The 15235-nt window shown below is 45.5% G+C and overlaps 1 protein-coding gene across 1 annotated transcript in view; it reads right to left on the bottom strand.

Annotated features, from left to right (window-relative positions):
• The window catches only part of LOC142564733 (adenosine receptor A2b-like), a 158707-nt gene that overhangs the window by 13575 nt on the left and 129897 nt on the right, over positions 1–15235 (bottom strand). The window lies entirely within an intron of this gene.

The following is a 15235-nucleotide window of genomic DNA, read 5'->3' on the forward strand; positions in this document are numbered from 1 at the left end:
AATATCGCGCAGTATGTGTCGCGGTTATCTTTCGCAAATGTCAGTGCGTAGCCGGCTTGAGAGCTGCCCAATGTTGCACAACCACTGCAAAATCTTAAAAATAATCTCAGCAGTCGCTGAATCTTCATTGCGCAAATGGCGAACCGCTCCTCCGTCCTGCCGAGAAAGCAGTACGTCTGCTGCGGAGAGCAGACGATGCTGCCACGCATGTATTTATACGTTTCAAAGAAATTCCATGCATTTGTATACGGCTGGCTCTCGCTGAACGATGCAAACTCTCCACTCTCCGTTGAGCAGAGCAGCTCATTTTTGTTGAGGTGTGTAGACTGCACAGTTGGCATTGAATCTCATACATCTTGCACACAAATTCTCAAAACGGAAACCCCCAGGACTAGAAGGCGTAGAGAGTACAGTCTCTGTATACCGGCTGTTGACAGAAAACGTTCCAACATAATAGTTACTATATCAGGTCACTAGGGTATCAAACCATTGATGCGTTTCCGTTCTGGTCAACCTACCTGTCGTTCGAATCTCATTTCGCTCAATCCTTTTCCAGGGTTGTGTAACACACGACTCACCTCAGGTTAGCTGCTGATTGTGTTGCCCCAGATTCTTTCGGAGAGTTCAGGGAAAAAAGAAGCAGCGGAGAAGAACCTATAGCGCCACTTCTGTACTAGCATAGACATCCAGACGATGTCTCGCCTACGCGCTTGCTCAACAACCATGGCCTTGACTTTCTGAAACCCGGAGACATATGGGCCGCTGCGAGTATGTGCAATTCATAGATAGGCAATGGCGTTATCAGGAGCGATCAATCACCGTAACTGGAGAGCATTTTCTCCTGTTTCGACTTGATTTTTAAGGCATCCGACGTTCGGCGTATACCCCTAGAAGAATTCGCTGCAGCAAAGAGCAGACGTAGTAGAGAAAAAAAATCTGAAGAAACAGTTCAGGAAGAAGGTTCACGCGTAGAACGTCAACTGCAGCGATCGGTGTCAGCCGGCAATTCATCGTAAGGCAAAGCACGCGGTGGCGTGGAGCCCGCAATTCCTGGAAAACTAAAGTGCTTGCTAGGGCAACTTGGGGCTTTGTTTTTGTAGCTCAGCAAAGTGCTCGGTGGTAACACCACTGTTACGTTTCTTGTTTTTTTTCTTCCATCGTGAAAGCTTAAACTTAAAGAATGTTATGAGAAGAATCAAAATAATGTGGGCGTTGAGATGATGGCACATTGAAAGAAAAAATATGCGTGGGTTTTATTTAACCCTTTACTGGGACTACTTTTTCAGATAGCAAGTTCTAATGTTCAGCATCTTCTACTTAATGAAATGCAGGTACTTCATCTACTGCTGCTTGTAGCCGTCCAATGTTTAGCGCACGGATACCACGCGGCGCGCAAAAATGAAGCCAGCACGTTCAGGGAAGCTCTGGAACGAAGTAGATGAACAAATAGCCTCAACGTCCCCTGAACATAAATACCGGCGCGAAGTTGTTGCTAGAACAGAGTGGTGCATGACATTGAAGAGAAGGGGTTTGCAATATGTTTTCTTTACCTTCCAAAATGAGATTCCGGCACAGTCCCCTTGTCGCGTTCAAATGCAATCGTTCCGAGAGATCCCAAACCAGAAGCATTTGCATTCAAGCAGTATCAGTGTCGCATCAACACATTCATCGCGGAATGCACCTTGACAGTGTAAAGCGAACAGTTGCAGGAGAAACATTTCGTAAACGTGCAGGCTGATTCGACTGACAAACTAGGGTGCTATTTCCGATTCGTTCGCAATAGCAAATATGTTCGTTTAAAAAAGAAAGGAAATGCCGTACATGGAGCCTGCTGATTTCAGTTGTCGGCGAGTGAAGAATGTTACAAACTATTTTTTTTTTCTCGGTGGCATTCCTACCAAATCAAGGCGGTGACGCCGAGCACGGCGGAAGTGTCTGGCGTGCTCGCTGCTTTCGTAAGGCTGTCGCTTCCCGTTTAATCTCGCTGGTATACGTTCGACTGCGTTACTCTTTCAGGAAGCATCCAGTAATATAAAGTTAAGGACCTTAAACTCTTCAACGCGACTACCTTTCTTTGGGAACGCAATTTGCGATGCGTGTGCGTGTGCGTGCGCGCGCGCGCGCGCGCGTGTGTGTGTGTGTGTGTGTGTGTGTGTGTGTGTGTGTGTGTGTGTGTGTGTGTGTGTGTGTGTGTGTGTGTGTGTGTGTGTGTGTGTGTGTGTGTGTGTGTGTGTGTGTGTGTGTGTGTGTGTGTGTGTGTGTGTGTGTGTGTGTGTGTGTGTGTGTGTGTGTGTGTGTGTGTGTGTGTGTGTGTGTGTGTGTGTGTGTGTGTGTGTGTGTGTGTGTGTGTGTGTGTGTGTGTGTGTGTGTGTGTGTGTGTGTGTGTGTGTGTGTGTGTGTGTGTGTGTGTGTGTGTGTGTGTGTGTGTGTGTGTGTGTGTGTGTGTGTGTGTGTGTGTGTGTGTGTGTGTGTGTGTGTGTGTGTGTGTGTGTGTGTGTGTGTGTGTGTGTGTGTGTGTGTGTGTGTGTGTGTGTGTGTGTGTGTGTGTGTGTGTGTGTGTGTGTGTGTGTGTGTGTGTGTGTGTGTGTGTGTGTGTGTGTGTGTGTGTGTGTGTGTGTGTGTGTGTGTGTGTGTGTGTGTGTGTGTGTGTGTGTGTGTGTGTGTGTGTGTGTGTGTGTGTGTGTGTGTGTGTGTGTGTGTGTGTGTGTGTGTGTGTGTGTGTGTGTGTGTGTGTGTGTGTGTGTGTGTGTGTGTGTGTGTGTGTGTGTGTGTGTGTGTGTGTGTGTGTGTGTGTGTGTGTGTGTGTGTGTGTGTGTGTGTGTGTGTGTGTGTGTGTGTGTGTGTGTGTGTGTGTGTGTGTGTGTGTGTGTGTGTGTGTGTGTGTGTGTGTGTGTGTGTGTGTGTGTGTGTGTGTGTGTGTGTGTGTGTGTGTGTGTGTGTGTGTGTGTGTGTGTGTGTGTGTGTGTGTGTGTGTGTGTGTGTGTGTGTGTGTGTGTGTGTGTGTGTGTGTGTGTGTGTGTGTGTGTGTCCACGCGCAACCTGCGTCACTACGTATTCCATGGCTACGCTGCTATGCTGAGGACACCGCGTTCAAAGCTAACCGTCGGGTTAACTAGGGTCACTGTGTACGTGACGAACCTCTCCGCTCTTTGACGAACCTCTTTCACGCCAGTTTTGGTGACTGGATATGTGACACTGGGTACGTCTGCTCTTCAATGAGCCTCTGTCACTAGAGGCTCATTCGCGTGGCCCCAATTCCCCGGAATATGCACCCTGACCGTCATAAAGGTCGACGAAAGGCAAGAGTGCAAGCCCTGGCTCACCTATTTGGCGATGACAAATCAAACACTCCAGTCCTATACACCGACGTGGCCCGCTACCCACAGAAACGTGCCCTATGTCTGGTCGTACTAGATAGTGCAGACATTCTGAGAGCTTCGGCCACGCTCAACACTGTGGAAAGTGGCACGGCGGAAGAGGCTGCTATTGCCCTAGCCATCGTACACGCTTCAACCATGCCGGCGCCGGATAGACCTATCACAGTGGACACTGATTATCAGACCGCCTGCAGGACTTTGGCACAAGGGAGGGTGACACCCTACACACACCGCATCCTTACATCATTACACCCCACAGCGTTACACAGGGCGCGTATCGTCTGGACACCTGGACACACCTCTCTCCATGGTAATGAACGCGCTAATGCGGTAGCCCGAGAGCTCGCTAACCGGGCGCCATTGGAAGAGCTGTCCAACCCAGACGACGCACCGACAGAACCACTGAACTACACTGAAACTCTACAATATTACAGAGATACCAGGAGACACTTCCTGCCGCCACATTATTCCCTTAATCGAGAAGATGCCGTCGTGTGGCGACAGCTTCAAACTAATTCATTTCCCTGCCTCTTTTATCTTCACCTCTTCCACCCCACACAATATCCCTCATACTGTCCCTAATTTTGGAGCAAAGCCCACAGTATATCATTGCACCTGGGAGTGCCCACAGCCTCCGGGCTACTCCTCTATTCCTCCACCTTCCCCTTCCTCCTGGGAGACTGCGCTGACCAGCTCAGACCTGCAAGAGCAGCGACGGCTGATCCGGCGGGCACGCGGAGTGGCGCGAGCCAATGGGGCCTTGAACTAAGGGCTCCACCCTGCGAGGAAGTCGCCCAACTTATGATAAATAAATGTTTTCTCTCTCTCTCTCTCTCTCTGTCACTATACATGTGATACTTTTCATAATAATCCTCATATAAAACAAACCATCGATAATGACGCGCTCTTTATAAGATGAATTGTTAATTGAATTAAAATGGCCAATAGTCTCCAAAGGATGAATGCGCCGCCAATTCTTCTGTTTCACGTTTTTGCCCCTACTTATTTTTCACAACTACTTTCCCCTCCAGCTTCTTGTCTAGAATTTCACATTTCCAGAAAATGGGCTTTCCTATTTCCTTCTTCATTTTACGTTCTTCACCGTCCTTTAGTGAATACTAGTTCTGAACAGGTGAACTGAAAAACAAAGGAATAAGGAAGACATACAGAGACGTCGCTGTACAAGCAACTCTGAGATGCTAGTACAAAGACGTCCTTGTCTATCTTAGTAAGTATTTCGTTATTCAGTTAAGCTGTTCAAAACCCGACTTAGCTATGAGCCAACTAACTTAGTAAAACACTATTCTGATGGTTCTCTAGTCCTTGGTAATGGATATATTAATGCACCACAGTCCTTTCGTAGACTGTCCATCAACGTCAAGTGTGTGTATGTTTAAGACTACGTATTTTCACGCGTGTATGCTCAAGCATCTTGAACATGTAAAGAAATTCCATTGAGGTTTACTCAGAAATTGCACGAGACAGTTGCACACGTCTCTTTAGCAATGTGTGTGTGTAACCGGGCCTGAGACAGACGAAATAATCCTTGCCTTTAGCCTTGCAATCTAAGACTGCGTGGCCGTCAATGTATCGGATGCTGCCAAGATAGATAAGGAGGGAGGAGGCAGGCGACCCCCCCCCCATTTTTTTCTTGGGTGCACCAGTAGTTAATACATATTTCAGATAGATGATATATCTGTAGCACGTGTTAAAAGATAATCACTGGGTGTACTCTATGTTACCTGGATGTGCACTCGAGAGAGTACACAGCTAGGTAACGCAGAGCGCACGCAGAGGTAACATCCTGCCGTGAACACAAAGGACACATCCTACAGGAAGAGATAAAGCTCGTTTCCTTGAGTTGTACGAAAGGATGAGTAAACATACGGTAGACACAAAGTATGTTTTCTCACGTTCACATAAAGGACAAGGAAACATAAATGTCACGACCATTTTAAAGGGGTTCCTCTGTGGGTAAAATAATGTTCAATAAATAAACAAGTCAGCAAGTAAACAAAAGAAATGAATATATAGATAAATTATTATTCTGCTTTAAAATACCTGACATTTCTTCAGGAGAGCGTTATTGAGTATTCTAGTATCTTGACCGCAGTTTTACATAGGAACCAAACATTTAATTTGGCCACGTCACAAACATGTGCGCCATGGCGCATGAGATATTCATGAAGAACTGAAGGCGCGGCGCAAAAATGGAGAAAAGAGAACATGACAGACATGTCTGTGAGTCTGTCATCTACACTATACCCTCTCGCTGCGTCACCATAAAATGTTTATTTTATTTAGCCATTTTTGTTTACACTTTTCGTTGCCTCAATACACTTTTTCGCAAATAGTCTATTGAACGTCATGTAATACTCCTGCTAGCAGCTCCACACTTCTGGATTTTACCGGGCATCTCACGCGCCAGTGAGGAATCCGAATCCCCAGAGAACTGTCAACACGGTTAGACGATAGCAAGCGTCTTTTTTTTGACAAAAAAGAAAGGAGACAAAACGACATTGCAAAGGAGGCGCGCCAGACTGCTACAGCACCAGCAAGAATAGCTGAAAGCGGGCTTATATAAATGCCACTGCATTTAATACGAGTTCCACGTCGACTGCAAATAGAAATAACGCACGCCCGTCTCCTATCCGAACCACCGCGAGGTCTCGCCGAACATGCTTTCCGCCTAGAGCTTTCCTATCTGTTTCCGTTTTTTTTTTCTTTATCTTTCTGGTATCTGCAGTGCCATAAATAGGGCCGCTTTATCGCGTTCTCAGACGCGCGAATGATCGCCCGCAGCACCTTTTCAGTGCAAATAAAGCGCGCGCGTGCGCGCTTTGACCGCGAGAAACTATTTCAAAAGAATACGACTTTGCCCGTGCACTGCGTGCATTCGAAGCGGAGCAGCTGGAAGTCCGCGAGGCGCGAGCTGTTGGCGCATTCTGAGAGACCGAGAGAACGCCCCGCTGGCGACAGCTTTCGTGGCCAAAGAGGAGCGAACGAAACAGAAAGCGACGCAATAACAAAAAAAAAGGTGCCACGTCAAACAAACTAGCGGAGCAGTAGGAGACGACGCCGGCAGAACCGAATGTACCGGAATGCTTTTCAACGCCCACGCTCTGCTCAGAAATTTCGTTCTCTCTCTCTCTTTCTCACATTTTTTCCTCGCTCGATATTTAAGATTCCTTGAGAACACATCAGAAACAGCAAAACATGTCGTTCTTCCCGCTCCGCTTTCTCGCAGTCTTCATTCGTTACTCTTTTCTCTTTCTTTCAGTCTTGATTCCTTCTTTCATTTATTTATTGCTTCTTCTTCCAACCCTCGTTCCTTCATTACTCTCTATGTTTTTCTGTCTTCCTCCCTCTATTCTTCCTCTTTTCTTTCTTGCAGGGTTCCTTCTCTTGTTTTTGTTCCTTCGATTTCTTCTTCCTTCGATTACATTCTGATCTTTCCTTGCGTCTTCCTTGCATCTTCCTTCCTTCATTCATTTCTTCACATATTTTTCTTTTCTGCCCATTACTTAATTCCTAACGTCCTTTCAGGCTACGTTCCCTCTTCCTTTCCTCTGTTTCATTTCCTCTCACCGTTCTCCGCGACTCGCCACGGTGGCTTACCGGCTGTAGCGTCGCGCTAACTTCTGCAGGAGGTCGCGGGATCGAATCCCAGCCGCGGCGGCCGCATTTCGACAGGGATGCTAAACGCAAAGGCTCCCGTGTCCGGTTCACAAGGGAGCGCGTTAAGGACTCCCCGCGGTGATCAAAATTAATCCGGAGACCCACCTCCACGGCGTGCCTCATAAGGAAATCGTGAGTTTTGGCACGCAAAACCCCAGAATTCAATTCAATGCAACCGTTCTCCGCTCCGATGCGGCAATGCAGTTCCGTTATTATGTCATTGCGTACTGTTAAGCTGCAGGTCTCGGGTTCGATCCCCGAGCGCGGCGGCCGCATTACGATGAGGGCCGGATGCAACGACGCACGAGTATACTTGTATTTAGGCTCACGTTAACGTACACCGGTGGTCCAAATTAATCCACACATCCCCAATACAGCGTGAGCCGTGATCACATTGTGGTTTTGGCACGTAAATTACCAGTTTTTTTTCTTATTTCGGCTAACACGCGGGTGCTGCCCTCGGTGAAATGCCTAGGGAACGCAAATACTGGTAGCAGCAAAACGCAGCGTCCAGCGATACGGTCATGTAGATGGCCTATCGTGCAAGCACACGACTCATTTTTGATATGACAGCAACCGTTGCTAAGGAACAAGAAACGTAAATGAGCAAGATAAATTCTAGAAGCATTACAGATGGGATAAGAAAAAAAAAGTGCCTGAACTTAGGGTCAAATTAGTTTCGCATAGCACGCACGGCACACATAACGAAAGCTTAAAATTTCGGTAAAAATGTGACGGTACGCTTTGACTTGAGAGGCTACGTTGATGAGCAATATTGTAACCCTTTATCCACGATGTTCTATTAAGGAGAAAGTATATTTTTATATCGGCACCCCTCGATGCACAGGATTTTCTCACTTGGATCTTGTTGTTGCTGTAAGCCTCCTGCTGTAAGTTAATAGGCAGCGAGTTAATTAATCAATTAATTAATACATGTCTATGCGTTCGCGCACTCGCACTGTATTTATTTGTTCGGTCAGATAAGCGTTGTCATCTGATAATGGACATCTGCTCTTTTACGCCTAGCGCAGGACGATGGCCTGCTCCAGCGGCCTGCAATAATCACTGATGATGTGTCAGGTTTAATGGCGCAAGCCAAGTCCTGGTCAGTCCTGGTACGTCCTGGTAGTCCTGGCCAGCCCTGGCAAGAAGTGGCCGAGGCCACTTCTTCTCCCATATGCATAAGCATATCTTCCTTTATGCATCTTTTTCTTCTCCTGCTTAGTTCGCCGTCTACTACGTCAGTTGGATTAGGTGGATCCAGAAACGCCACGTGTTCTAGGTGTTTCCGTCAAAGCTACTCTTCCAGTGCAGCTACGTCTCTCTCTCTCTCTCTCCCCCTATATATATATATATATATATATATATATATATATATATATATATATATATATATATATATATATATATATATATACAGGCTGTCCGGGTATCATGCACCAAGGTGTAAAAATATCCATGTGTGGATAGATCCAAGGTGATGCCGTTTGCCGTCGCTTGGAGATACTCAGATTATTTTTGCATTCATTTTTTGCATAGTGAATCCTTACCAACTAGCCCCGCTTTCTGTCGTTCTAAGCATAACTCTTAATTAAGCTTCTCCAATTATGTAATCGGATGAAAAGTGTCAATGAGAAAACTGTAGAGCAAAAAGGAAAACTCCCGATACAGATATCTGCTGATCATTATGTTCCACATAACAGTGATTTCCCAACCGTGAAAGGAGCCCGCGAAGACACGCAAAGTGTCTCAAGCTCCCAAATCTCGCGACACTTCTGCGTGCATTCGCGGGCTTCTTTCGCGCTTGGAAAAACACTTACGTAGCACGTAATGAGCCACAGAAAACCGTATCGGGAGTTTTCCGTTTTGCTCTACAATTTTCTCATTGACACTTTTCATCTGATTAGATCATTCGAGAAAATTAAGACTAATTATGGTATTAGGCAGAATGGAAAAAACAATCTGAGTATCACCAAGCGACGGCACGTCACTGTCCAGATACGTGGCATTTGCATATCTTTAAATATTGGTGCATGAAAGCTGGGCACCCTATATATATATATATATATATATATATATATATATATATATATATATATATATATATATATATATATATGCGGGAAAAGGACGACGAATCTTTGCGAAGACATATTTACATAAACTTTTCGGCTGGCTGACCAGCCTTCGTCAAAGTACAGGCTGTTCCACGAGCCGAAACTGTTAAGTAAATATGTCTTCCAAAAAGTTCGTCGACTCTTTCCTGCATATGTTACGTCAGGCCCTGCGTAATGCACTATGAAGAAACTATATATATATATATATATATATATATATATATATATATATATATATATATATATATATATATATATATATATATATATATACAAGTAATTTCCCCTGTGTTGTCCTTGGTGTCCTTATTTGTTGGCTTCTTATGATATGAATAATAAAAGTCGGGCCCCTCAGTTAACCTCCTTTCTTCTCGTCCATACTATATATGTTTTTCTAAGCTCTCCCATCCCCCATCCACCTCTACCACGTGCCTGCCTTCCCGCACTTCACAAACATACCCCCCTTTTTTTCTCCACTCCGACAGTGTTAATGCTACCGCATTAAAAAGAAAAAAAGAGCCGACCGAGAAGTGACACCACGAGGAGCACGCCACCTCCTGCCGACAGCCAAGCTAGTACGTGCGGTGTGCTCGTCGCAGCGAATTAGCACCGCAATTCCTGAGCGATTATTTTCGGTCGCGCCCACGACGGGGCGTGTATGCTTTAGGATGGCGTCAGAGACACTCGGCTCCCTTCCTACGCAGACCTCGAGGGGACTCTCCCGATTCCCAGGTACCCGTATTTAGATGCTCCAATACAGATTGCAGCATGCGCCTTTCCGGATAGAACTTAGCGTAGGCGTAATCTGCAGCGCTTTCGTAGCACCCCCGTTTGCTAAAGCTGGCGTAGCCGTCGCCAACATGCCTGCGAGGAGCCCGAACACAGTCGTTCTAATGACCCCTCTGGTAAACGGCGGGAGAGTACAGACAGCCGGCCGCACTCAGGCTCCGTTACGTCGCCAAAGTCAAGTCTGCACTGTGCGGCCACCACACCGCAGCCGTTAAGGCGTGCTCCATCATCTACGAGGAAATCACGGGGTTAAGCGCGCCCTACTCTTGTCGATAAAATGATTTCTTGATTTGTGAGCGCGCTTTCAGCTTGGTGCCAACTCCTCCGCCGCCCATTGAAGTGACAGTAAACCGAACAAATGCTTTTGTGAGGCAACCTGCGGACAATTTGAATGAAATTTATTCTACTTGAGAGAGAGAGAAGCTTAAGTTCCAGCGATAGTATGGCAAGCAAAATTTTGATTTAGGATCTACATTTCTTTTTTACAAAAATTGCCGAGATTTGGTAAGCTTGAAAAATATATAGAAGGACGAAGTTTACCAATCTGTAACTCTGCACCAAAAGTAGTTGTGGCAGCGCTGGAAACTGCATGTGTTGCAGCATCTATAGCGGACAAATTTGGTTATGAAGTTATAGCTTACATGAAATTGTTACAAGTCTTACGAAGATTTAGCAAAAGTCTTATTCACAAATTAGTAGTACAATTTAGAGGGGTTTACGATACATAAATATTGGCCGCTTTAGATTTTTTTAGGTGCAGTTTACAGAATTGTGATATAATTTTCTTTTGGTGAGTTATGCAGTTGCAAACTTCGTAGATTTTCTTTAATTTCACGATCCTCAAGGCTTTTTATAATAAATATCGACGGTTCAAGTTATAGCTCAAGAAATTCAGTGAAGGGGGTTCCCGATAAAAAACGTGTTCCGCCATATCTTTTTATTTATATAGAAGCCCCCGAGCTGCAGCTTAGGGAGCTTTAGCGAGGAACACATTCTAATTTGCCCATACAGCCGCATATGTAAAACGCAAAAATGCCGTCATTGACAACGGCTGAACTGGCTTAAATAAAATTTATTTCGCTTAAGGGAGAAAACTCCATTGTACCGCCCATGAGAAGCATTATTAGGACGTCACAGTCTTTCTTTAAAAAAAATTAGGAAATCGGTAAGATTATGAAAATCTGTACCAAAAACAGGTGCCGCGGTTGTGTAAAGTGCATACGTTGAAGCGCTACAAGTGTGAGTTATAAGCGTGATGTAGATGTGAAGCCTCATTTGAAGCGTTCACTAAATGTTACAGAAATATGATAAATAAAGAAATTTACGAGAAAGTTCAGAAGTCTGTAACTCCGCCCTTCAAAAAAGGAATCACCATTCCGTACATTGTGTGTATGTTAATTAGCGGAAACAGGGCAAGCATTCTTTATTGGCTTACAGCTTACGCGAAATAATAACATAATTTACCATTTACTGGACTTTTCTTCACCAAATGATCTCATATTTCACTGTATTTTATCGTTCCGCCTCATTAGACCATCCTTAAAGGCATCGGCGTTGTACGTAGTCCTAAAGACACTTTGTGCCCCACAAACTCGCAGCTACAGTGTTCTGCACAGCGTCAGTGTGGTACACAAAGCAAACATTACAAAAAGCAACAAGCCAGACTCTTCTACGGCAAAGCGACACCACAGTTCATTTAACTCAAGCTGTGTTTTGTACTGTCTCTTCTCCATCCTTTCGGTCTCATTCGCAAAGTTGCCACAGCGCAATTTCTTGCGACTGCAGAAGTGTGCGCCGGTAATATAACTGAATCTAGCCAAACCGAAACTTCAGCACATGAAAGTTACAACAGCGCTGACTTACGATTACTGTACAAAGTCCTGAGCACCGTCTTGGCAAAAATGATGCCCTCCTTCCATGGAAAAAGTTGCGAAGAAAAAAACCTGTATTAAACTTAAATGACACGAAAACTACAACCTAAACCCATTTCGCAAAGGCCGGACGCCATTATATCACTGGTCGCTGTCTGAGACACAGTTCCAGCTGTTATTGCTCGAACTTCAAAGCTCGTGGTGTCGCTTTTCTTTTTATTATTCGCATTTGCTTGCAATTTCATTTTGCGCCCTTCAGATCCCGGTATGAGTAAAAGTGCTGTGGATTTCATGATGTCGTCTGGCACCCGTTGTCCAGACGGCACCTGCAACGCGTAAACGAGGGCATATATTTTTGCCATTGCCAGCAGACGACTGACAGCAGAAGAACGATCTCGATGCCAACTCGAGTCTCCTTCAATGCCTTTAGACTTTCTTATTACGCTTCTCAAAGGAGTTTCTCATGTTTTAGAATTTGGTCACATCAGTGCGCCATTTTTGGAACTACAACGCCGCCTGCTTTGAGTGCGCAATTTCGCGCGTGACGCAACCTGAAGAGATATCTTATGCCGCGACTCAAATGCTGTTGATTCGGATCTGCGTCGACGCTCAATCTCTAGAACTGGCAGACGTTAAGGAAAGTTGCGAAAACTGGTCACTAGGTCAGTGATGCGTAAGTAACCCAACGCTGTCGCCATCTTCGCAGTAGTAGTTTTGCGAATGACATCTTTATCATTCATGGTGTCCACTGCTGGAAGAAGTATGAATGCTTCCGAACCGATAATCGGCATGTCTGACGGTACTGCGGGCGACATCTGCTGCTCAAAACAGGAATATGTCGCTAACATGTTGCCCTGCTGTCTCTGATGTGCCTTGTTGAAACGATATCTTTCAAATTAAAAACCTAGACAACTGATAGACTGTCCTTCCAGAGGATACTTGTGCCCCCGTACGTGCAGTCCGACATCGCTCCACTCCCTTCAACTTTTCTTCTCCCTCCTGACCCCCTTTTGCACTCTGTGTTTTGTTTTTGTTTTCAGGGAATTTCTGCTCTACTGGAAGCGCCGAAGCGCGACTTTACCTATCTTGCAGTCATTCAAGTGACACTGTAAATATATATATATATAACCGAGAAAACGGAATAATTTTCACATATTTATTTTTCTGGTCCATGACGTTATGCATGCGCTGCATTAATCAACCGCTCACCCCTCACCTTCCTACTTCTTGAGCTTTGTATTCTGTGTACATTAGATTTCGTGTGTAACAAAACAGCTAATGTGTGTTGTACACGTGGTATGCCTTTGTGTATTTGTAACTTCTTCCCCCGTTATTTTGGTTATTCTGCACTGTTGTTCTACTATCCAGTTGTTGATTCGGCATAAAATTTTCGCTATTTATTTAGCATAACTATTCACGACACCACTTGATTGTATCAACCCCCTCCCTTCCTCCTCCCCACCTACTAACATGTAATATGCTCGTCAGGGGCCTATAGGGATAATTCAAAATAAAAGAAAAGAAAAGAAACATAAGAGAATGCATGAGGCAAGCATCCATCACTCTTCGGCGAAGCTACGTTTTCCGATGCACTTGAAGTCGCACGTTTACGCTTGTGCCTTCCCCCCTCCCCCTTCTATTTCGTCTACATACTTCTTCGTTGTCACTGCTCGCGCTATTGTATCTTTGACAATTGATGCTGCAGCAACCGGTTCATGCACTTTCACACTTGGGGAAACTCCACCATAGCTGTCGTCATTTATGCAGCCCTCTTGCGACATTGTTATACGCGCTTTCAAGTGACAGCAGCGCCACGGCGCGGAAACTGCGCAGCAAACGTTCGGCCACCGCTCGTCTCCTAATCCTCCGAGGGGATTTGGCCACTGTTACCCACGAGTGGGGGATAACCGTGGAGACGTTGTATATTTCGGCTACAGCGGAAGTATATCTTACACAACAGCCCGCGTCCTCGAGGAGCTGGATCAGAGGATTCGCGAGTTACCTCACTTCCTGATGCTGAAACGCGGTTGTTTACTGCGAGCGACAGCTACTTATTCTGTCACAGTAAATCCGACCAACGTGGTGCTCCAGCTGGAACATATGGCTCACGCCCGCAGTAGTTGCCAGAAGGAACGCCGGTCGTTTATTATCGCGTCTTCCTCCCCCTGAACCTGTTTTAAGAACTTTTCCTTCCCACATGCTAGGACATATGCTACATACGCTCACGTGACAATGAAGAGTGCTGGCCGGTAAGCAAAGGCATTCAAGCGGACGACAAACTTGGAAAAAAAAAGGAAAGCTTTCAAAAAACGAAGTCCGAAGCATGCGCACGAATACTTGGCCTTGCACACTCTCATTTTATAGAAGGGATTTTCCTTTGCCTCGCATTTCTTATAAACTTCAACTTTCACGCACAGTAGGACGCACTGGGGCATGGCTGCATGAACACTTCTAGTTTCTCTTAGGTGCCCCCAAAGTAGGTGAAATCAACCTGTAATGCTATACAGTGATGAGTCACCGATGGGTGGGACTGGTGTTCCACTACCGCAGCCCAGTGCTCTATAACCATTAGGCCACGATCTCACGTGACCGCCTTGTCCGTGCGTCACGTGCCAGTCTCTCGCATTCTTCCCTCGTGACAACTTTCAATTTGAGACGTTGTGCTACACGACACTGCCTTCGAGATATACCCACGTTTTCTTTTGTCGGTTTTCTACAAAGTGTGTGTACACTAGCAGCCCACCTGTAATGTTATCGCATAAAACATTAGGGAGTTTACTGTTCCATCTCTAAGGGCAAACTCATACGTGAGAGGTACTTGAATTTCTTCGTTTCGCAGCGATAAAATGTTCTTGCCGACATGTTGAAGTGACGTAATCATTTAGTAAATATTCACAGCATTTTTTTATATAGTGAATGTATGCTGTCTCATTGAGAATTGTTGTAAAGTCGAATTAGGCTTCGAGTGGAGCCAGTTGACATGACATCGTTTCGTTTCGTGCGCTATACTGCTACACAAAGCCCCCTCCCCCCCTCCCCCCGCCCCCAGAAAAAAATTCAAAACAAACTGACACACATTCACGCAATTTGCACAGGTGTGTCAACTTCTTTTTCCTTGTCCTTTGTGTAACTGTAACGCAGTAAACGGAACGATGCTGTAACGCGCTTGAATTGACTCCCTTCCATTGAAATACCATATAAGATAGTTGAAAGTCTGGGCTAGTCTCTGTTTCTGCCTACCGTTCTTTGTCTTGGGCAGCATCCTTTCGTAAGCGTTGCTATCGAAATGGTCCAGCAGCAAATTTTTACTTCGCATTCCGAGAGAGAAAGAGACAGAGGAGAGGGGAAAGGCAGGGAGGTTAACCAGAGGGGAAGATCCGGTTTGCTAGCCTACGCTGGGGAG

Source organism: Dermacentor variabilis, chromosome 11 (assembly GCF_050947875.1).
Source record: "Dermacentor variabilis isolate Ectoservices chromosome 11, ASM5094787v1, whole genome shotgun sequence".
Classification (NCBI taxonomy): domain Eukaryota; kingdom Metazoa; phylum Arthropoda; class Arachnida; order Ixodida; family Ixodidae; genus Dermacentor; species Dermacentor variabilis.